The sequence below is a fragment of the Xenopus tropicalis genome, chromosome 3, assembly GCF_000004195.4.
Source record: "Xenopus tropicalis strain Nigerian chromosome 3, UCB_Xtro_10.0, whole genome shotgun sequence".
Taxonomy (NCBI): domain Eukaryota; kingdom Metazoa; phylum Chordata; class Amphibia; order Anura; family Pipidae; genus Xenopus; species Xenopus tropicalis.
Window position 1 is genome coordinate 115,249,013 of NC_030679.2, and position 23,087 is coordinate 115,272,099.

Consider the following 23,087-nt stretch of genomic DNA (forward strand, 5'->3'; position numbering starts at 1 on the left):
TGTGTAATTATATGACTGTTTCAATTTTTATTTGTTTTAATAATTTACACATTCATAATTATCATCCTGTGTCAATCTATTTAGAACTAGATATAATAGGATTCTGGACCTAAAGAAAAGTTCTTCTGCGCCTCTCTCTTTGGGCCAGGCAGAAAGTGGTGCACAGGTTTGTAAATGCTGATAAAGCTTATTCCATAGGAACACACACAACATATTGGCCAATAAATGTGCAGATGGCTTTGTTTGTCCAGTTGGACTGATCTCTTAGTGGCATTTAAGACTTTATGTCGTTTTTGAGAACTGTTCAGAGAATGAGAAAGCTATTTGCCCTTAGAATTACTCACAGGCTTACATCCCAATTTCTTTGGAACTGTTTGGGTTAGGTTACCATGAATAAAACACCAGCTGCAGTGTGGTGTCTGAAGTAGCTAACCCTTTAACCTTGAGCATGTCACTTTCTCCATGTGTTCCTGACACCCAAGTGTCACTTAGCACAATGTGTGACTAAACATCAGCTGTGCAGATAAGCCTAAAATGAATTTAAAGAAGAAGGCTCCATGCAGAGGGCAAATTACTTCAGATGCAGGGATTAATGACATTTTCTTTACCTAGAAAACTGTGGAGGCAGGTTTATCAACATTTATCTTCAAAACCAAAATTTGGAACCATGGATAAACTCACTTTAACTAAAACCATAAATGCCTAGTCATTTATTAAAAGATCTGAATTGAGACAGCACTAACAAATTAAAAAACGGGGAATAAAAACCTCTGATTGTTCTAGGCTTTTAAGTTGTTATACAAATTTTCTTGGACTTGAACCTGAAAACCTCTAAAACCACAAATTAAAGATATTTTTAATTTGCCTAGGACAACCCTGCAACTTCAGCATGACTTAGACAGCTTTTAGATGGTGTATTTTTACATTTGCAGGTTTTGTGGTTTTGATGCATAAATGGGGAAAAATTTGGGTTGTTTTTTTTTGTTTTTTTTTACACAAAAAATTTTTGAGCAGTTTTAGAGCAAAAAAACAAAACAAAACACAAGTTGCAGAACAAAATACAAACATTAGTAAATGGCCCTCCTAGCATAAAGAGGTAGCTTACCCTGCAAACATATGAATAAGCCAGTCTACTATATTGCTTCCTTAACTATAAGGAATAACAAGTTACTGTTCTCATTTAATGAAGACCTACCTATTACATCAATATTTATCAAAGGGTAGTTCACCTTTAAATTAACTTTTAGTCTTCATTTTTTATTTTTATTGCTTTTACAGTTTTTTGTTTAGCAGCTCTCTTCTTTGGCATTTTAGCAGCTTTCTAGTTGCAAGGATCTTTATTTATTTTAGCAACCAGGCAGTTGTTTGAATAAGAAACTGGAAGATGAATAGATGAGGGACCAAATAGGAAGATAAGCAATTAAAAGTAACAATACAACTTTTGCCTGGGTCAGTGACCCCCATTTAAAAAAAAATAGAAATAGGCAGAAAAGGAAGGCAAATAATTTATAAACTATTAATAAATAAATAATGAGGACCAGTTGCAAAATTCTGAGGAATAGCACATTCTATAGCATACTAAAAGTTAACTTAGAGGTAAACCACCCCTTGAAACTAAATTATCGTTAAGCATTTCTGATCTTAGTTGGAGAGTTGTACCTTAATGTATTTAGGTGTTTCATGCTATTGATTATTATCTGAGTATTGGCATAATTCTTTTGTGGTTTGTACTTTAAATAAATAACTTGTGGGGAATATAAATATGAACTCTTTGGCAACCATTCTGGTTTCTTTTTTTTTATGTATAAAGTTGGAAATGAGAAGGCAAGAATTATACTTCAATGATCAAAAATAATCACTAGATATCTGGTCACAGTTTAATTTTTTTTAACTTAAATTGATAAAAGCAAAGTGGCACAAAATGTTCAAGGCTGGTGGCCCATAACTTCCTACTTCCAAGCAGTATCTTTGCTGATGTCAATGAAATCAAAGATGTATGTCTGTGCTATCTCAGCTGTTGCCAGCCAACCATCAATATTCATTGCTTCAGCTGCCTTTGCTTCTCAAATGGAATTGGAGTTCGAGATAGGGATGGCAGTGTTCTGTGAGCATGGAACACTCTCATTTCTCAACAGGCTTTGTGACAAGTTGACAACAGTTGGACCTTGCTGCTGGCCCGGGTCCCTTCAGTTGCTATACATCTTCCAGTAGAACCCTTTGCCAGAGACTGGTTTGTGTAAACCGCAGGATGAAATGTACAAATATGTATGTATACTTTTACATTTTTATTTCTGTCGAATTGTCCTAGTCTGTTTAATATCCAGTTTAGTATTGGGGGAAATAGGACATGGCTGGGAAGAGACCAGCCAGAAGAATATTTCTTGGTGTCCTTCTGATTTTCAATACATGAGTTGGCAGGGCTGTTACTTGATACATATGTTGTTATTATCAGTTCAGCCTAGTAGATGAAACTTTCATAAATGATTTAACAGTGAAAAAAATATTTGTGGGCAGGAAAAATGCAAAAATTAATGTTTCTCTAAACTGTTTTATTCCAAAATATTCTTAAACTTATTGTTGGAACAGCAAAAAGTGAAAGAGCCATAATATGCGGGCCAGTGCCTGTCCTCTCTTGCAAATACTGGTTGTATATGTCTTGGCCTCCTTCGTATATATTTTTTTCTGAAGGGTTTATTTTGTTCTTTTGAGGTTTGCTTGTTGGAGCTTAATATATATGACTAGCATATTTCCCTAAAGCAGGTGGCAGTACAGCTGGCGCACCATTTCTCCTTGTAATGTCTAATTGTATTGTGAGAAATACAGTGTCAGCCACACAACACTGTTTTGATCATATCATGCTTGTACCTACTTCTAAAGGGAGATTTAAATTCTGTTACAGGTGCTGCAATGAGGTTTACTGGTTGGTTATTGGTGGGGAAACATAAAAAAGCAATATTTCCACTTGCTACTAATGGCAGTAACACCTAAGGAGATTTTCAATGTTTTGTTCCCTTTGTGTTTTATAGCTTGTTGCTTTAAATCGCTCACCAATCATTTTATTGCCATTTGTCTAAAAGATGGTAGTGCACTTTCTTGACAGTGAGCTTTTAGTTTAAAATGCAGCAGCAAATGTTTTTATAAGGAGCTTTAATGCTATTCCCTTACAAATGATTGGAGGGTGATTTTGAGCATTTCTTTCCCCTCCAAGTAGCTACAAAATGCTGGAGTGCTCAGAAAGGTGCATTTCAGACTTTGAAGATGACATTTAATACTTTCCATAGAGCAGCACATTCTAGATCTGATTAACCCCTTAGGCTCAGTTAATGCAGAAATTTACAGGACATGTTCCACTACTAACCTGTTGGCAGTCATTAGTAAGGGGTATAGCAATCAAGGATGTGAAATGCCCTTAAAAATGGTATTGTTTTGAACTTGATTTAATGTTTTTTTATATTCTGATGTGTCTGATTGTAAGTACAATTCCTTTACTCTATAATGCCTTCTTTATACCCCCAGCCCAGCTTTCTGCCATGGAATTAGTCAGGCCCTGATTTGTGGCGAGGCCTCAAAGGCCTGGGCCTAGGGCCACCCAGCTACACTGAAATTTTGTTTGCATATGGAGCAATGGGGACTGAATGCACAGAAACTGGACGTGCCCTTTCCCCATTGCTCCATATGTGAGTTAAGTGGTGCTCGCATGGGTGGGGGGGGCAGGTGGATGGGCAGCGAAAGGGAGTGGCCTCGGGGTGCCCTATTCTCAAATCCAGCCCTGGAATTAGTGATACATTTATATCAGCTCAATTTGAGAACCTGTCTGTAATGCTATAATATCATATTCTTCATCACATCTGTTATAAGCAAACAGTAAAAAGAAGAAGCTCTGTATTATATTGGTACTGAAATGAAACTTTTTTTTAAAGGGGCAGTTCAGTGTAAAAATGAAACTGGGTAAAATAGACAGACTGCTCCAAAATAAAAAGTGTTTTCAATATAGTTACGTAGGCAAAAATGTAATCTATAAAGGCTGGAGTGGGCAGATGTCATCACAACATAATAGCCAGAACACTACTTCCTCCTTTACAGCTGTCTAAGCTGTAAGCAGTCAGTAACCAATCAGTGACTTGAGAGGGGGGCAATTGGGACATAACTATTCAGTTAGTTTGCATTTGAATCTGACCTGCGTCAGACTAACTGAACAGTTATGGCCCATGTGCCCCCCCCCTAAAGTCACTAACTAGGAGGTTAGAGAGCTGAAGGCAGTAAGTAGCGTTCTTTTTTTACACTGAACTGTTCCTTTAAGGCAGCAAACACTGGATACAGGTTTCATTTAATTCCCAACACTGGCTTGTGTTCAGCATTACAAAAACATGTGGCCCAAGATGGTGGTCTGTAAAAGGCACTGGCAATCTCCACATAATCACATGCCCATGCTCTTTTTTTTTTTCGAATGCATTGATAAACTAGTAGTATGGCTATAGGATTCCTTGCGGCAGGGGCCCCTGTGGAGGGTGCGGGGGGGGGGGGCAGTGGAGGCCTCTGGGGCAGCAGCCCCTGTGGCCATGCGCCCCCAGTCCCACCTCTTAATCTATGCACTTTTATGATTTTTATGATAACCTATGCAATTTTCCTGGTGTTGTATTTACTGTTTTTTTGGCCCAGAACCTAACAAGAGCAGATTTATTCAGACTTTGTTATATTTTCCAGATGTTGGAGTTTCATCCTTTTGATGGCTGAAAAGTCCTTTTATTATGCAGTTATATTTACAAGTGTTAGGTCTTTTGTGCCATGTTTTGCTTTGTCTCAAGTAAGCACATCATTGTGCTAAATATGTTGTTATTAAACACTACTAATTTGAAGCACAATGTACTTGTTTAAAACTGTAATAGAAAGGTTTTATTTTATTTTCCAGAATGATCATTTCTAGCAGTAAATCATCTCATCATCTTGAGACATAGTATTTGAGGTGACACTTCCAAAATGTTAGTATTTCTGGCTAAGGACCCAAAACCATTTTCTAAGTTACCTGATCTATCTCTTGGCTCTAAAGAGCATGTAAAAAGTGTACTGTTAACTATTGTTATGCATTAAGCTGTATATTATTGTAAAGATACTTTTGTTTTACTGGCTTGCTAATCAAGTAGGTATTTAGCCAAATCAGCATCCCACACATTAGTGCCAGATCTACTAGTGTTAATGTTTTGCTCAGAGTTGTAAAGTCTGATCACATGGGTCTGTGCTGTTTAGTAGCTCCCAGACTAAAGTAATGAAGAAAGGAAGGTGATTATTGTGGGCCAATGGTTTCCTTCCTCACTCAAAGGGATTTCTTGTTCTAAAGAAGCACTGGTACATATTAGGTACATATTATTCAGATTATGCTGAAAATCTGAACTGGAAAAAGCATGTGTTGTAAAAAGTTGCAAAAGCTGTGACTTTTTCGACGTGTTAACCACGGGATAACCGTGACTTTTTTGTATTGTCGCACAAAAGCCAGAGTCAAAAATCGGAAAGATTTGTAGCAAAGAAAGATTCGATGTATGGGGGGGACATCTGCAATTGACTTCTACATGATCTGTACAAGGTTTATATGGAGTATTGGAGTATTTGGATTCGGAATTGTCCACCTAAAAGAAGTTTAACATAATAAAGGAAAATGTCATTCTAATAATAACTTTGGTTTTTTAGGTATTTATATAATGCAAATGCAGATGAAATCAGTATTTATGTTCTGTTCGCTGAGCGGTACTGCTTTCAGTAGCAACTCTCTCTCTATTATATATATTGAGAAAAGGCCAGCAACACTAAGTTTATTACAAAAAAATCAATTGTGTATTAAAAAAATGCATGAACAGCTAACGGTGTATATACAGGTATCGGACCCCTTATCCGGAAACCCATTATCCAGAAAGTTCCGAATTACGGAAAGGCCATTTCCCATAGACTCCATTTTAATCAAATAATTCACATTTTTAAAAATGATTTTTCTTTTTCTCTGCAATTATAAAACAGTACCTTGTACTTGATCCCAACTAAGATATAATTAATCCTTATTGGAGGCAAAACAATCCTATTGGGTTTAATTACTGTTTGAATAATGTTTTTAGCAGACTTTAAGTAGAAGATCCGAATTATGGAAAGATCCCTTATCCGGAAAACCCCAGGTCCCGTGCATTCTGGATAATGGGTCCCATACCTGTATGTATATATATATATATATATATATATATATATATATATATATATATATATACATACATACACAAGTTCAAATGGTGAAGTCCAGATAATGAAGATCACACTCACAGGAATTACGGTACAGCACAAGTGGCTTTTATTGTGGTGCACAATATATATATATATATATAAATTTGTTGTAAGAGGCAAACTGATTAGCCTATTCTGGTAAATAAGCTCTCTATTCTGTGAAAATGTGGATGTTATGGGGCGTGTCTATTCAAAACAACAAGCAATTAGCTTGAATGTAATTTATTATTGTTGTTTGACCTCTGTGCTGTTAATGCATTCTGCTGTACAGCATGTACATGTACAGCTGTATATACAAGTAGCGCTATATACATAAACAGTCATTCATGCATACATACATATTGGTATTTTTGTTTTCTCCCACACCACGTGTTGTGTCATGACAAAGTCTTAGGGTGTTTTATCTATACAGGAGGCGCTCAGTTGTCCTTGGAAAGGATCTGAATGATGTGATGTTCTCTCCAAGTGTCATGTAGTCAAATCTCCTCAAGCAGTTTTACAGAGATTAAAGACTTTAGTGTTTAGTGCAGAAAATCTTCAGCCTGCTCTGGGTGTCTGTCCCTCTTCACAAGCAAATCTCTTCAGCAGCCCCGCTGAATTGCTTCCTATCTTCATTCTAGGAAAAGCCATGATGTAACATTAACAAATACATTGGAAAATGTTCCATAACCTGAAGTTTCCAAAACATTGTTCATTTCATTGTACAATTCATTGTACAATTTTACAGCAGGGTGGGGGGCAGCTATTATCTGCTTGTTATATGCCAGCAATGCCTACCAACGAACACATTAGATCAGAGCAGCAGCAAAATGTGCACTGAGTATACTGTCACTGTGACCTATACCAGATGGGGAAAGTGGCATCAGGCTAATATGCGGTCCACTAGTCATTTGTATTACTTGCCCCAACGTAACTCGACTGGAATGTACATTAGGATTTGGTTATACTGTATTGCATGACTATAGAATAAAACTCAAAATAGTCTGTCTGTTTGCTAGTTTTGTGATATGTAGTGGTGACAATAGCTTTACCCATTTAATCACATGCTGCCATCTACAGCTAACAGATTTTTTTACTGAACAGTGTGTTCTGTCCCTATTTTACTCTAGAAGATTAGCTGTAATAAAAAAAACGTGATGGACATCAATTTTCAGAGCAGAAGTTTGCTAAACATTACGTACTTTTGCTATACCTTTATAAGCAAATGCCACCTCCTAAAGTTAAATACATATTACTGTATATCTATCTATTATTCCTGCACACCCAACTTGTTCAGAACTTCACCTTGTGCCTCCCGTTTTCCTTCTCCTTGTGCCTCCCCTTTTTACTAGTAAGATCCAACAGGGCCCTTTTTTTACCTCCTTTATTATTATTTTTAATATAATCTGTATGTTTAAATTTGTTTGAATATCAAATTCTCTACAAAAAACATTAGCATTGATCTTTGAACTTATTGGTTTCAGACACCTCTTTGTGCTTCACATTTTGGCGCGAGCCTCCTTTAGCACACCTCTAGTGAATTCAGTTGATTACTTTTTTAACTTAGGCTGGCACTCCACTTCTGTTAAAAGAGAAAAAAAAATAAATAGGCGTACAAGACCTTGAACCTGTTTAGTGCAATGAGAAAAAAATATATTTATTATATTATGAAATTTTTAACAGAGAACCCATTCTGGTCTTTTTCAGTTTTCTAAATGTAACTGCTAAGGAAGGTAGCTGATGTCACTTTCTCTTCATTGCTATTTCTGACCTTGAAACTGTGTAGCAGAAGACAGATGTTTAACTTGTGACTTGTGAATAAGCACGCAAGGTATTATGGTAAACAGAATATTGACGATAGGAGATCTAGCTTCTGCTACATTGTTTCAAAAGTAAAATCCAGGAGTGCAGAATGAGATAGATAAACACTGCTTTCAGCAGCAATTATATTTACAAATTTACAGGTTAACTTAAAACCATAGGATTTACAGGGCACGCAAATTAATTGAAAGATCCTGTTTAACTGTGTGCCATGTGTTAATGACTTATTAACCACTGTAGAAGGCAACTTCACTATATTCAGGGGGATTATGCAGATTCTTTCTAAAACAGCATAGGGATGCATTTTGATTTGTAAGACAAAGAGGCATAGATTACAGTGTTCACTTGGGCTTATCTAACACATAAACATATGTTTGTGTAACAATATATATTTATTGGTAGTTCAGATAGTGTTTATGCACCTTTTCTACATATATCTAAATAAATGTAAGCTCTTTGCAAAAGTAGGGTTTATTTTCCCTACATGAATCTCTGATCTAGGGAGACCTAGAGGAAGCCAGTGCTATAGGAAAGGGAATTCTGGGAGATGTAGTTTGTCTTTTATCTTGCTTAAAAATTAGTTAAAAACAATATCTGCTTACAAATAGGGTACCTCTCTTGTTACTTTTTATTTTACAATATTGAATTAGTCTCCTATATCTGAAGGACCAGCGTTTTGCATAGCACTGTACAATGAGCCTATGATATCTGATGTATGCAAAATTTTATACAAGAAATTTACTGGGGCAGAAATTGTTATGAATAGTGAGCAATCTCTGAATAACACTGTGTAAATGTGCTGGCTGTATAAATGAAGGATAACTTGTGACTTGTGATTAAACATGCAAGGGATTATGGGAAATTTCAATTGGCTAGAGGAGATCTGGCTTCTGCTACATTGTTTCAAAAGTAAAACACTGCTTCAGTAGCAAGCAATTATATTTACAAATGTACAGGTTACTTTAAAACATGGCATGCAAATGAATTAAAAGTTCCTGCTTAAATAATAAAGGATAATAATAAGTATTTTAACATTTGTGTTACTTTTAAAAGCTGGAGATAAACTATTAAATGTAGCAATCTGCACTGGGAAGTCTTAATTGTAAGATGTCTAACATGCAGGTCAGAAATAAATCCTAGTGCATTACCAAAGAAACTGCAATGTAATACGAAGACCATTGAGACCAGCCTATTCCCATTGATCCATTTGTATTGTGATGCTTCCACTTGATAAATTGGTAAAAGCCATGTGAGCACATAAACAGCTCATATCCCAAGTGCCTAGAACATCTTGGTATGACTTTGTACCGTGATCCATTAGTCTTCTTTCTGCTGACCTATGTGCATTCAAGTACATGATAAACAATATCTGCAGCAAATCAGGTAAAGTAACTGTTTGTTATGGTAACTGTATTTTAAAAATGTTCTTTTTATTGCAGTGCAAAAAGCAATAAAAGACATCACAAGATGGTGGTCACAGTTGAGGCCCCACAGGTGACCATTATTGTATTGTGTTATGTGCCTGCCTATGGTTTGTGGCTAGCAAGATCAGTACTGACCTTAAAGTGATACTAACACTAAAAAACTACTCTTTGAAATATTAATATACATTAAAGGTTACTTATAGGTAATTCTAATGTTTTTCACTGATAGAACTGCTTTTGTAAGTAATTGTTACTTGGAGTTCCTAAACCTTACTGTTTTGCCAACCTGCTATTGGACTCCTACTGCACAAATATTGCAGCCCCCTCATAGAGGAACATAGGGGATCTGATAGGTAATGTAAAAGCATTGGGCAGATTTTTTTTAAAGAAACAGCAAAATGACACTATAAAAACAACCCCCAGAATAACTTACCTTTTACATTACATTAACATTTATTTATAAAGCGCCAACATATTCCGCAGCGCTGTACAATAAGTGGGTTACATACATTGGACATACAGAGTAATATATAAAGCAATCAATAACCGATACAAGAGGTGAAGAGAGCCCTGCCCAAAAGAGCTTACCTTTCTCCCTGTACTTATTCTCATGTAGCTAAACTTCAATTCTGTCTGCGTCCTATACTAATGTGAAGCTCTGCCCCCTTTGCTGAGCTCTTCTTTTCTCTGAATGTGAAGATTATGAATGAGGTGTCTACAGCGCATGCTTGCTGCCTCTGCTCCAGTGGAAACCAGGCATGCCCAGTAGGCAGTCTAGTATTTGAGGAGTAAATGATCACTCCTAAACCGGCGCTTCTTGATGACAAAATCCGTGTATATCAATCTTCAAAAATGGTGAAAGTAAATGTAAATCACGTGCTGCTTCCTCCTGATGTCAGCTCCCCTTTAGATGAGCCTCAAAATATATGTGCCGTGGTGTAGATGGAAGTGCATAAAGTTGAAAAAACAAAGTAAAAATATAGTGCAAATAAATGAGATAAAAGAATCAAAACATATTAAGAACATGTATGTTAAATAAAACACCAATGCTAGGTGGGATGACCCCAATTTAGATGTTGTAACTGCTCACCAGATCAACTTAGTAAGAAGCATATAGGTGAATCCCAGCCGGGCATTGATTGAAGAGGAACCCAGTTCACAACATATGTAGAATAGAAGATGAGGCAAATATAGTGTAAAAACGTTTAATATAATAAAATCCTGCACAATACAGGCTACTTACAATGTAGTAGTAGTATGAAAACAGAATCAATGGTAGCTCAACGCGTTTCGCGTGCTCTCTGCACGCTTCCTCAGGAGCAAAATCAAAAGTACAAACTACAGCCTAAACATCCATATTAATAGTAATCCTAATTAGGATTTAAGTGAGAAAACCGCAGGTGAAGGACCGGAAGTACGTGTATAGTGCACGAGGAGCGTGACCGTGGCGATGAGTAAAGACCGCTATATGGATAGGCGGCCGCTCGCTCACAGGACCCATCACCACGGAGACGCATCAGCTCCAAAAGTTAGAGACGAGGACGCGCATCAATGAGTGACGCGTGCCACACGCAAACGCAATGCGTGCAACCATGGCGATGAGAATGAACCAGGAAGATCACAGAGAGTGACTCGTCACCATGGAAACGCGCCACTGACAGCAGCTGACACACGCCCCAATTGTGCGCACTAGCTAAAAACTAAAGTGTAGATTGGATGCTACGTGCACATAGTGCAGGAGTGTATGAGAGGTACCTCTGCTTGTATATATGGGGCCTAAAGGAGGACCGAGTGCTGATGACGTATAATAACCCATCACAGAGGATGGGTGGAGCATAAATAAAAGCATATGAGTATAAAAGGGGCAAATAATGTACATAAATATATAACCTAATAATGAAACGAAGGTATGTCAAGGATGTGTATAAAACATGAAAGGTGCTAATGCATTAGAATAGTGTTAGACCCCTTAGCTACCAATTAATCTAATACTAGTGTACAAAAATTATCGAACCCCTCTATATGTATATAAAATAATGCATTCCGAACATATAAAAACGGCATATAATAAATAAAATATATAATGTACAAACTAAAGCTACATTGAAATTTAAAACGTTAAAACGCCGCCAAATCTAAATCAGTGTTAAGACCCGATGGTTGTAATGTATTGAGCTTAAAGATCCAGTAGGTCTCACGTTGTCTGAGTTTAATCAACCGATCGCCCCCCCTGATATTAGCAGGAATCTGTTCCAATCCAATAAAAAGCCCTTTGGGTCACTATTGTGCTTCGATTTAAAATGACGGGGAACACTATGATTAATCTTACCTGCCCTAATATTACGTATATGTTCGCCAATCCTAGTGCCAACTGCCCTAATTGTCCTCCCGACATACAACATTTTACATGGACAAACTAGTAAATATACCACATATATGGAACGGCAATTAATAAAAACTTTTGCTGGAGATATATAAGTGTTGCTAAATTTCTTACCACACTTATATGTGCCCTTTAAACCAAATGGGTTTAGATCCTTTCTATATTTTTGGCGGTCCCACACCTTAGAGGGAGCCAACATATTGTTTAAAGTCTGTGATTTCTTAAAATAAATTTGTGGCTTCAGATTGCAACACCCTTTCAAAATAGGGTCAGCCAAAATCACATTCCAGTGACGTTGGACTATATTTCTTATGTTATAGGCTGACATATTAAACCTGGTGTAAAAGTTACATTTATGAGTGGTCTTATTTCTAGATTTTTGAGATTGCAAAAGCAAATCCCTATTGATGTTATCTACCGTATGTCTAGCCTCCTGAAGCCAGGATTTTTTGTATCCTTTCTCAATAAATCTGCTTTCAAGACTAACACATTCACGTTGATAATCATCTATTCTAGAACAATTTCTTTTTTCCCTCAGAAATTGCCCTTTGGGAATGTTTCTGATGCATTGAGTGTAATGACTACTTGATGCATGTAAAAGACTGTTCCGGTCGGTTGGTTTCCGATAAAGCCTGGTCTCTATCTTATTGTTCTCGCAAAAAAGAGTCAAATCCAAAAAGTTGATGGTCTTAGAATGAATCTCTGAGGTAAAACTCAGATTAAAGGTATTGGTATTTATATGTGCAATGAAAGACTCTAGAAGATCCCGGGGGCCATTCCAAATAAAAAGTAAATCGTCTATATATCTAGTGTATAGGACTATGTGTTCCCTGAATCTTGATGAACCCCAGATGAAGTCTGGGGTTGCAACCTCTTGAGGTGCAACAGCACAAGAGGTAGAGTAGAATCCTACAAAATCAGATCTCTATAAGCTGTAATGTAAAGTCAGAGCAAATAAAGTTGGAAGGTGTGTTTTGTTTCTGCATCTACATCAGACAGTCAATGTATCTCAATGAAAAAAAAAGGCTGTCAGGCACCATCAGATTTGATCTCGTCAGATGAAGACGCAGCATGCAGGGTTTCCTTCCAACAAGCGTGTAGAAATCCCTTTATGTAATTTACACATCAGATTTTTTGTATCAGTTCCATTATATTTTAACCCATGCAATACATCCAACTTACAAAATCTCCTGTGGAGTCTAGCCCTAACAATGGTAATGGTTTAGGACTAAACAAAAAGTTCAGTTGGAACTAGTTGCACATAAAGAGGAATATGTTCCATTAAGGGATTGAAAAATAAGGTATAAAGCCCTTTAAATGACTAATATTGGTCTTGCATTGGCTGGTACTGGAATATAATCATTGACTTGTTCTGCATAACAGCAAGAAATATATTTACTAAGCTAGTTTCTTGTGAGGGCAGGAATGGACAGTTTTCAATTGCCTTTGGTTTACTAGACTGTATATAGTTATTTATCTTGTTTAGAAACATGCCCTATTCGCTCTTGACAGCTTGCCCTCTACATCTTGTTCACAATCTATCTCTCTTAATGCACCTTTACAGGATCACACAGTATATGATCTTTTTGTGTTTTCTCAGTAAGAGAAGTAGTCTATTGATTGTCTGTCTTGGTTTTTCCATCCCAGTGATAAAGCATGACTTTGCTCTTAAGGAGGTTGCCCCACTTTAACAACCGTGATACTTTATATCCATGATTTGGTTAGACATTTCACCAAATTATTCTTCCCCCTTCCCATCTGTTTTACATTATTTAAAAGTAAATATTTAATGCTAGAAAAGTAAAGAAAGGGTTTAGGTGACTTATTAGCAGCTGGTATTAACATAGGAGGTGACTAATCGTGTTTCTTTCAGAAAAGTTAATAAATTATTATTTTTACTTGATCCAAACTAATTTTGCCAATAGTAGTGATCACCTGTAGATGCTGAAGCTTGTAGTTTAACATCTGAAGGGGCATAGGCTGCCCATTAGGACAGGGATTCAAAACAGGTCCTGGCATTTTAAGTACACAGAGGCCCAAAAAGTAAAAAGTAAAAGTCAAATAAAATTTAAAAAAAAAAATGATGTTACAATGACTGTAAAATAAATGAGGAATTGCTATTCAGAAATAATTTTCTGGTACCATCAAAGAATACATTTTTTTAACAATTTGAAAAGTATCCTTAGAAGACCATTGTGTGAAATGAACACAAAGCTTTCTTTTTAGGCACTTTCCTAAGGTAAGGAGTAAGTTTAGCTTATAGGAATGAACTAAATTTTAACTGCTCAGAGCAATCTAATTTTGTTTTGTCATATTGACACCTTGATCTGCTTTGATAAATGTGTCAATTCATTAAACACTTTCCCAACTTCAGTATAGTGTTAATAACTGAGAAAAAATTGAAAGTGTTGAAAATCTTACAGGATTCCCCAGTCTGAATTTTAGAAAATCTACCCATAAATATATGTACAGTGGTGTGAAAAACTATTTGCCCCCTTCCTGATTTCGTATTCTTTTGCATGTTTGTCACACTTAAATGTTTCTGCTCATCAAAAACCGTTAACTATTAGTCAAAGATAACATAATTGAACACAAAATGCAGTTTTTAAATGAAGGTTCACGTTATTAAGGGAGAAAAAAAACTCCAAATCTACATGGCCATGTGTGAAAAAGTGATTGCCCCCCTTGTTAAAAAATAACTTAACTGTGGTTTATCACATCGGAGTTCAATTTCTGTAGTCACCCCCAGGCCTGATTACTGCCACACCTGTTTCAATCAAGAAATCACTTAAATAGGAGCTACCTGACACAGAGAAGTAGACCAAAAGCACCTCAAAAGCTAGACATCATGCCAAGATCCAAAGAAATTCAGGAACAAATGAGAACAAAAGTTACATAGTTACATAGTTACATAGGGTTGAAAAAAGACCTGTGTCCATCAAGTTCAACCCATCCAAGTAAACCCAACACACCTAACCCACACCTACCAATCTATACACTCACATACATAAACTATAAATACAACCACTAGTACTAACTGTAGATATTAGTATCACAATAGCCTTGGATATTCTGATTGATCAAGAACTCATCCAGGCCCCTCTTAAAGGCATTAACAGAATCTGCCATTACCACATCACTAGGAAGGGCATTCCATAACCTCACTGCCCTCACCGTGAAAAACCACCTACGCTGCTTCAAATGGAAGCTCCTTTCCTCTATTGATTGTTTTTATGGGAAAAAAGAACATCCCCCAACTGCCTATAATCCCCTCTAATGTACTTGTACAGAGTAATCATGTCCCCTCGCAAGCGCCTCTTTTCCAGAGAAAACAACCCCAACCTCGACAGTCTCACCTCATAGTTTAAATCTTCCATCCCCTTTACCAGTTTAGTTGCACGTCTCTGCACTCTCTCCAGCTCATTAATATCCTTCTTAAGGACTGGAGCCCAAAACTGCACTGCATACTCAAGGTGAGGCCTTACCAGGGACCTATAAAGGGGCAAAATTATGTTCTCATCCCTTGAGTCAATGCCCTTTTTTATACAAGACAGCACTTTATTTGCTTTAGTAGCCACAGAATGACACTGCCTGGCATTAGACAACTTGTTATCAACAAAAACCCCTAGATCCTTCTCCATTAAGGATACCCCCAACACACTACCATTCAGTAGATAGTTTGCGTTTATATTATTTCTACCAAAGTGCATAACTTTGCACTTATCAACATTGAACCTCATTTTCCAGTTTGCTGCCCAGTTATCTAATTTTGTCAAATCGCTCTGCAAAGCGGCAGCATCTTGCATGGAACTTATAGTTTTGCACAATTTAGTGTCATCAGCAAAAATAGAAACAGTACTGTCTATGCCCACCTCCAGGTCATTAATAAACAAGTTAAACAGCAAAGGCCCAAGGACTGACCCCTGCGGTACTCCACTAACCACACTGGTCCAATTAGAAAATGTTCCATTTACAACCACTCTTTGTACTCTATCCTTCAGCCAGTTCTCTATCCAATTACAAATATTATGTTCTAGGCCAATATTCCTTAATTTGATCATTAACCTTCTGTGAGGTACTGTATCAAATGCTTTAGCAAAGTCCAAGTAGATGACATCAACTGCCATTCCAGCATCAAGGTTCCTACTCACCTCCTCATAAAAGGCAACTAAATTAGTCTGGCAAGATCTGTTACGCATAAAACCATGCTGGCACAAACTAATAGTATTGTGAACTGCAATGTATTCAAGTACCCTATCCCTTATTACCCCTTCCAAAAGTTTTCCTACTACTGATGTCAGACTAACAGGCCTATAGTTTTCAGGCTGAGAACGGGATCCCTTTTTAAATAACGGCACCACATTAGCAATCCGCCAGTCTCTTGGCACCATGCCAGACCTCAATGAATCCTGAAAAATTAAGTGAAGAGGTTTGGCAATCACAGCGCTCAGCTCATTTAATACCCTGGGATGAATCCCATCCGGCCCTGGACCTTTGTTTACCTTTATATGTTCAAGTCTCTTTTGAATTTCCTCCCGAGTGACCCATGCGTCAATAGCTAAATTACTAGAACTGGGCATATTACAAGGGAAGCCTTCATTATCTGGCTCCTCAGATGTATAGACAGATGAAAAATAAGAGTTCAAAATTTCAGCTTTTTCCCCGTTTTCATCAACCAACGTACCCCCCCGTGATAATAAAGTTCCCACCCCTTCTTGCTTCATTTTTTTACTATTCACATAATTAAAAAATAATGTTGGATTCTTTTTACTCCTAGCTGCAATATCCCTTTCCATCTCTAGTTTAGCTTGCCTGATAGCTTTTTTGCATGCTTTATTTGCTTCCTTGTACCTGATGAAAGTTTCCGCTGTCCCAGCTAACTTGAATGCCCTAAAAGCACGTTTTTTCTTACCAACCTCGACAATAACACTTTTATTCAGCCATAAAGGTTTCGCTTTGCGATGCCTCTCCTTGCTTACTAGGGGGATATACTGTTGTGTATACCTACAAAGCAATGTTTTAAAGATGTTCCATTTTCCTTCTGTGTCTAACCCCATGAAAAGCCTTTCCCAGTTGACACATTGCAGAGATGCCCTTATACTGGCAAAGTCTGCACGTCTAAAATTGAGTGTTTTAGTTAATCCCTTATAGCGCTGTCTCTGCAGCATTATCTCAAAGGAGACCATGTTGTGATCACTGTTCCCCAAATGCTCACCCACACAAATGTTAGAGATAAGTTCATTATTATTAGAAATCACCAGGTCCAAAATAGCGTCATTCCTAGTGGGTTCTTGAACTGCCTGAAATAAAAAGTTGTCATTTAGCATATTTACAAACCTACTAGCTTTTTCTGACTTAGCCACCCCATTACTCCAGTCAATGTCCGGATAATTAAAGTCCCCCATAACAACAACTTGACCCAGTTTTGAAGCCTCCTCCATTTGCAACAATAGCTGAGCCTCATCCCCCTCATCTATACGGGGTGGTTTATAGCATACACCAATGATCATTTTCTTTGTGACCTTCAGCCCTACTGAAATTTCTACCCAAAGAGATTCGACGTTTTCATTGGTAATGTCTTTATTACATGGCTTTAAGTCTGACTTTACGTAAAGACAAACCCCTCCACCCTTTTTAATCTCTCTGTCCCTCCTAAAAAGTGTATAACCATTTAAATTCGCAGCCCAGTCGCATTTATCATCCCACCAGGTCTCAGTGATACCTATTAAATCATAATTTTCAATACATGCAATAGCTTGCAGCTCCCCTAATTTACCCGACAAGCTACGCGCATTAGCCAGCATGCAGCGGAGATTATTACTTCTCCCTCTGATGTTTACATTAGCTAAGGGAGAATTAGAGCTAAGGCAATTATGAGACTGCTTTCCTTGTAACAGAAGCTCCTTATCTGATAAACTATATGCCCCCCTCACTCCTCCCCCACAACCCTTTGCTAGTCCCCCTACCCCGTCTACACTAATTTTCCCATGGAATTCTAGCTCACCCACCCCCCCCCTTGTCTAGTTTAAACACTCTTCCAACCTCTTAACCATTCTCTCCCCTAGCACAGCAGACCCCCTTCCATTGAGGTGCAATCCGTCAGGGCTGTATAGATTGTACCCTAAGGAAAAGTCAGCCCAGTGCTCTAGGAACCCAAACCCTTCCTTCCTACACCAAGACTTTAGCCACGGATTTAGCTCCCTAAGCTCCCGCTGTCTCCCTAAACTTGCACGCGGCACCGGCAAAATTTCCGAAAAAATGACATTGGAGGACCTTTGCCTAATCTTAGAGCCTAGATCCCTGAACTCACTCTTTAAAGTCCCCCACCTACCGTTCATTTTGTCGTTAGTACCGATATGTACCAAGACAGCCGGGTCATGCCCAGCCCCTCCCAATAATGTGTCAACCCGATCAACCACATGCCGAACCCTGGCACCAGGAAGACAGCAAACTGTCCGGTTGAAGCGATCCGCTTGACAGATTACCCTGTCCACTTTCCAAATGATCGAATCCCCTATAACCACCATCTGTTTAGGCCTAGCTCTGCTCTCCTCCCCACCACTACTAGTGAAACTGGTCTCCCGGCTGTTAGAGAGATCAGCCTCACCTAGAACCGCCAATCACACTCCCATCTTCTTCACACAATCTGGCAAATCTGTAATTGAGATCTATCAGTCTGGTAAAGGTTATAAAGCCATTTCTAAAGCTTTGGGACTCCAGCGAACCACAGTGAGAGCCATTATCCACAAATGGCAAAAACATGGAACAGTGGTGAACCTTCCCAGGAGTGGCCGGCCGACCAAAATTACCCTAAGAGCGCAGAGACAACTCATCCGAGAGGCCACAAAAGACCCCAGGACAACATCTAAAGAACTGCAGGCCTCACTTGCCTCAATTAAGGTCAGTGTTCACGACTCCACCATAAGAAAGAGACTGGGCAAAAACGGCCTGCATGGCAGATTTCCAAGGCGCAAACCACTTTTAAGCAAAAAGAACATTATGGCTCGTCTCAATTTTGCTAAAAAACATCTCAATGATTGCCAAGACTTTTGGGAAAATACCTTGTGGACCGACGAGACAAAAGTTGAACTTTTTGGAAGGTGCGTGTCCCGTTACATCTGGCGTAAAAGTAACACAGCATTTCAGAAAAAGAACATCATACCAACAGTAAAATATGGTGGCGGTAGTGTGATGGTCTGGGGTTGTTTTGCTGCTTCAGGACCTGGAAGGCTTGCTGTGATAGATGGAACCATGAATTCTACTGTTCTACCAAAAAATCCTGAAGGAGAATGTCCGGCCATCTGTTCGTCAACTCAAGCTGAAGTGATCTTGGGTGCTGCAGCAGGACAATGACCCAAAACACACCAGCAAATCCACCTCTGAATGGCTGAAGAAAAACAAAATGAAGACTTTGGAGTGGCCTAGTCAAAGTCCTCACCTGAATCCTATTGAGATGTTGTGGCATGACCTTAAAAAGGCGGTTCATGCTAGAAAACCCTCAAATAAAGCTGAATTACAACAATTCTGCAAAGATGAGTGGGCCAAAATTCCTCCAGAGCGCTGTAAAAGACTCGTTGCAAGTTATCGCAAACGCTTGATTGCAGTTTTTGCTGCTAAGGGTGGCCCAACCAGTTATTAGGTTCAGGGGGCAATTACTTTTTCACACAGGGCCATGTAGGTTTGGATTTTTTTTCTCCCTAAATAATAAAAACCCTCATTTAAAAACTGCATTTTGTGTTTACTTGTGTTATCTTTGACTAATAGTTAAATGTGTTTGATGATCAGAAACATTTTGTGTGACAAACATGCAAAAGAATAAGAAAACAGGAAGGGGGCAAATAGTTTTTCACACCACTGTATATTTTAATAAAACCTATAGAATCACAAGATGTGAGTAAATAAGTACAGCTTCACATGTTAAACAGTTTTTTTTTTCCAGCCTGAGGCTCTGTTAGAAATAATTGGCCCTAATTATAGTATGGTGTCATTGCCCACGTTTCTGTGTTGCAACGGCAAGCTGGAAGGAACAAGTGAAGTGGGCGTAAATACACAAGTGAAAGAAGTGCCTTGACTATGCTAATTTGGGTGTAGCACTAAGATTCCACTCTGAAGTTTTACTATGAATAATTTGGTTTAATCTTGATCTCTTTACTTAATTTAACTTTGATCATGACAGTGTAATGTCTGTATCTGTTATACTGGGGATCCCCATTGCTTCCTTTCTTTTTTTTTCTCTGTTTAGTGAGGGGGGGGGAGAGAGTTCAAAACTATATTTATGGAATTCAGCCAGTGCTACTTATTGTTTAAAGACCTGTCATTGTATATGTTTAAAGCGCAAGCATTTTTCCCAGAATTCCCGAGTCATTGCAAGTGCAAACAGCAGCAAATTTGAGGGTCCCCTGTTTTTTTGTGTCTTTTTTTAATTTTTGGTTGCCAGTACTGTGCGCCCAGCATGTGTCTTTCCATTTTGTCTGAGGTATGATTAAAACCAGCAAGACTGTTTTATTCTGGGATTTTAACACTCCACAACTACTTTAGCATGATAGGTTTTTTTTTCAAGGAATAAGATTTATAGTGTATATTTCGCTATTAGATTAGCTCATTATATTGGTACATAAATTCTCAGGAACAACTGGAAATTCTAACTGTAGCAAATATTTGCATAGCGTTCATGCGTCTCTGGCTTGTACTTTTGTCTACACTGATGGTTTTGTAGCTGCAGTATGTGCGCTATAGATTTTGGAAACTAAAAGGGGCAAATTTATCAAAATGTGAATTTAGGGCTTAAAGGAACAGTAACATCAAAAAATTAAAGTGTTTTAAAGTAATTAAAATATAATGTGCTGTTGCTACAGAAAAGCTACTATATAAATAAGCTGCTGTGTAGCCATGGGGGCAGCCATTCAAGCTGGAAAAAAGTAGAAAAGGCACAGGTTACATAGCAGATAACTAGTAGATAAGCCCCATATAATGGGGGTTTATCTGTTATCTGCTAAGTAACCTGTGCCTTTTCTCCTTTGAATGGCTTCTCCCTTGGCTACACAGCAGCTTACTTATATAAACTATAGTAGTCTTTCTGAGGCAAACACACCAGTTGTAGCAATGCAGGGCAACAGTACATTATATTGTTATTACTTTTATACACTTTCATTTTTTGGTGTTACTGTTCCTTTAATACATAAAAAACTCACCAACGTTCTCATTAGTATGGGATTTCTAGAAGCCTATTTATCAAATGGTGAGTTTTAACTTTCACCCATTGATAAATACACTTTTACAAATCCCATAGGAATGAATATAACATGGGTGAGTTTTTTATGTATTAAGCTCAACTCACATTTTGATAAATCTGCCCCTAAGTGTCCGAGTCTGTTTGCCAGTCTCCCTGCATCTTTTGTCAGCCACAAAGAAGTTGCATTTTCCTGCAGCTGTTTTTGTTCTATCGAGCACAAGGAATTCATTTTAAATAGAAGACCTGCCTAACATTATTGTCACCTGGTAGATATATTAGTGTAGGGCTTTTAAGGGATTCTAGTGTCACCATTTACTGATCACTGGCAAGATATGCTGGCAATAGATTTACACTGTTGTCAGTCAACCGCATACTGTTAATACAAGGAAGAGGATCACTTACTCGCAGGTACCCCAGGCCAGTATAGCTTTGCCCTGGATTCATGCTAGCTTAGTTAACAAAAAGTAAGAAGACATAGGTGTGACTGGGCAAGTGCAGACATAAATTCCTGCAGACTCACTGTTTCAGACATGAAGCGTGCAAGTGTACCGTCTCGTCTGTTAAATTATCTTTTGTATTCATGCTACTCTCCCATTCTACTTTTATATGTCACTGGGTGACTTCATGACAAGCTGGGATACTTTCAACCCCCTTATCAGGCTCATGCAAAATTATTTCTGTGCTTGAAAGACTTATCCATTTTTTTTAGAGTTCTTGTCAGCAGCAAAAGTGTGGAACCGTTAATTGGCTTGTTAGTGTATGTGTGAAAACTGGCAAGTGTATGGGTAAAAAGCTTGACAATTTCTCAGTGAAGCTTTGGAATTTGTCAAGAAATTAATACTTGTGAAATGATGCAGATATTGCCGTCTGCAAAATCAAACAGATTTGCCTTATTTTCCAGCATCTAATTTTCTTGTTCTTTTATATACAAAAGAACAGGGCATCTGTTAAAAATAAAATTGGTCTGCCATATTTACACTAAGAATGGTGGCTCATTGGGTAGGGCTAATACCTTGCAACGTTGGGGTGCTGAATTAGATTCCAACCTGGGCACTATCTGCAAGTAGTTAGTATGTTCTCCTCTTGTCTGCGTCGGTTTCCACCTGTGGGTACTCCCATACTTCAAAAACATACAGGCAGATTAATTGCTCCTGATAAAATTGCCCATAGTATGTGTGATTTTAATAGGGACCTTAGGCTATAAGCTCCACTGGGGCAGGGGTTGATGTGTATTGTGTATAATTTCTGTAAAGCTCTGCAAAAAATATTTGGCAATAAATAAATAACCAGGAAATAAAGAACAAAAATAAGTGAGAAAGGATAACTAAAATCATATGGAAAACCAATTAAACCTAGATATCATCTTTAATAAAGTGTGAGAACTGAATTGTAATATTACCCTGTAATTCCCAAACCTTATGTGGCCTTGTGAATCCATAGTGCATACACATCTAAAGACATATCTGTAGTGAGCACATCAGAAGGCATATGTCCACATTTTGGGGAGATAACCGGGATCAGACTGGCTTTCCCAGCCTAGGGCAGTTCTTATCAACCCTTTATTACATCTATCACAGTTTACATTTACTTGTTGTGAGTTATCTCATATTTTCTGATGGACCATAGAAGGCCCATTTTGACACTGGCAGTATTTACTTTTATTATATTTATATGTTTGCCCCATACTTTGCAGTTTGATTTGGAGGCAGAAGGAAAGTGCCAGATGTCCCCTGTATGCCAGCCACCATACTGATATGAGTAAAATAAAATTTCTACTCAATATTGGTCTCTTTGGGATTAACTTGAAGGCATCCAGCCTATTCAAAAAATTTCTGTTGTGCCCAGGCCAGTTAGCCAGTAAATCTTGTTTTCTATTTACAATAAAAGAGAACATTTTCTATTTATTTTATGAACATGCAAAACATTTAACTATTCTACAATCATGGGTTGCCACTTGGCTATTAAAGGGATTGTTTAATGATGCAGA

General features: G+C 37.9%; 1 long non-coding RNA gene across 1 annotated transcript; it reads right to left on the minus strand.

Annotated features, from left to right (window-relative positions):
- Positions 1-6,306: 6,306 nt before the first annotated feature.
- On the minus strand, positions 6,307-11,390 carry LOC101730683. Its single transcript, XR_001924255.2, has 4 exons — positions 10,576-11,390; positions 10,074-10,401; positions 7,729-7,822; positions 6,307-6,877 (listed from the first exon to the last, which is right to left on the minus strand). It is a non-coding gene; the product is annotated as an uncharacterized LOC101730683 (long non-coding RNA).
- Between the last annotated feature and the right edge of the window lie 11,697 nt (positions 11,391-23,087).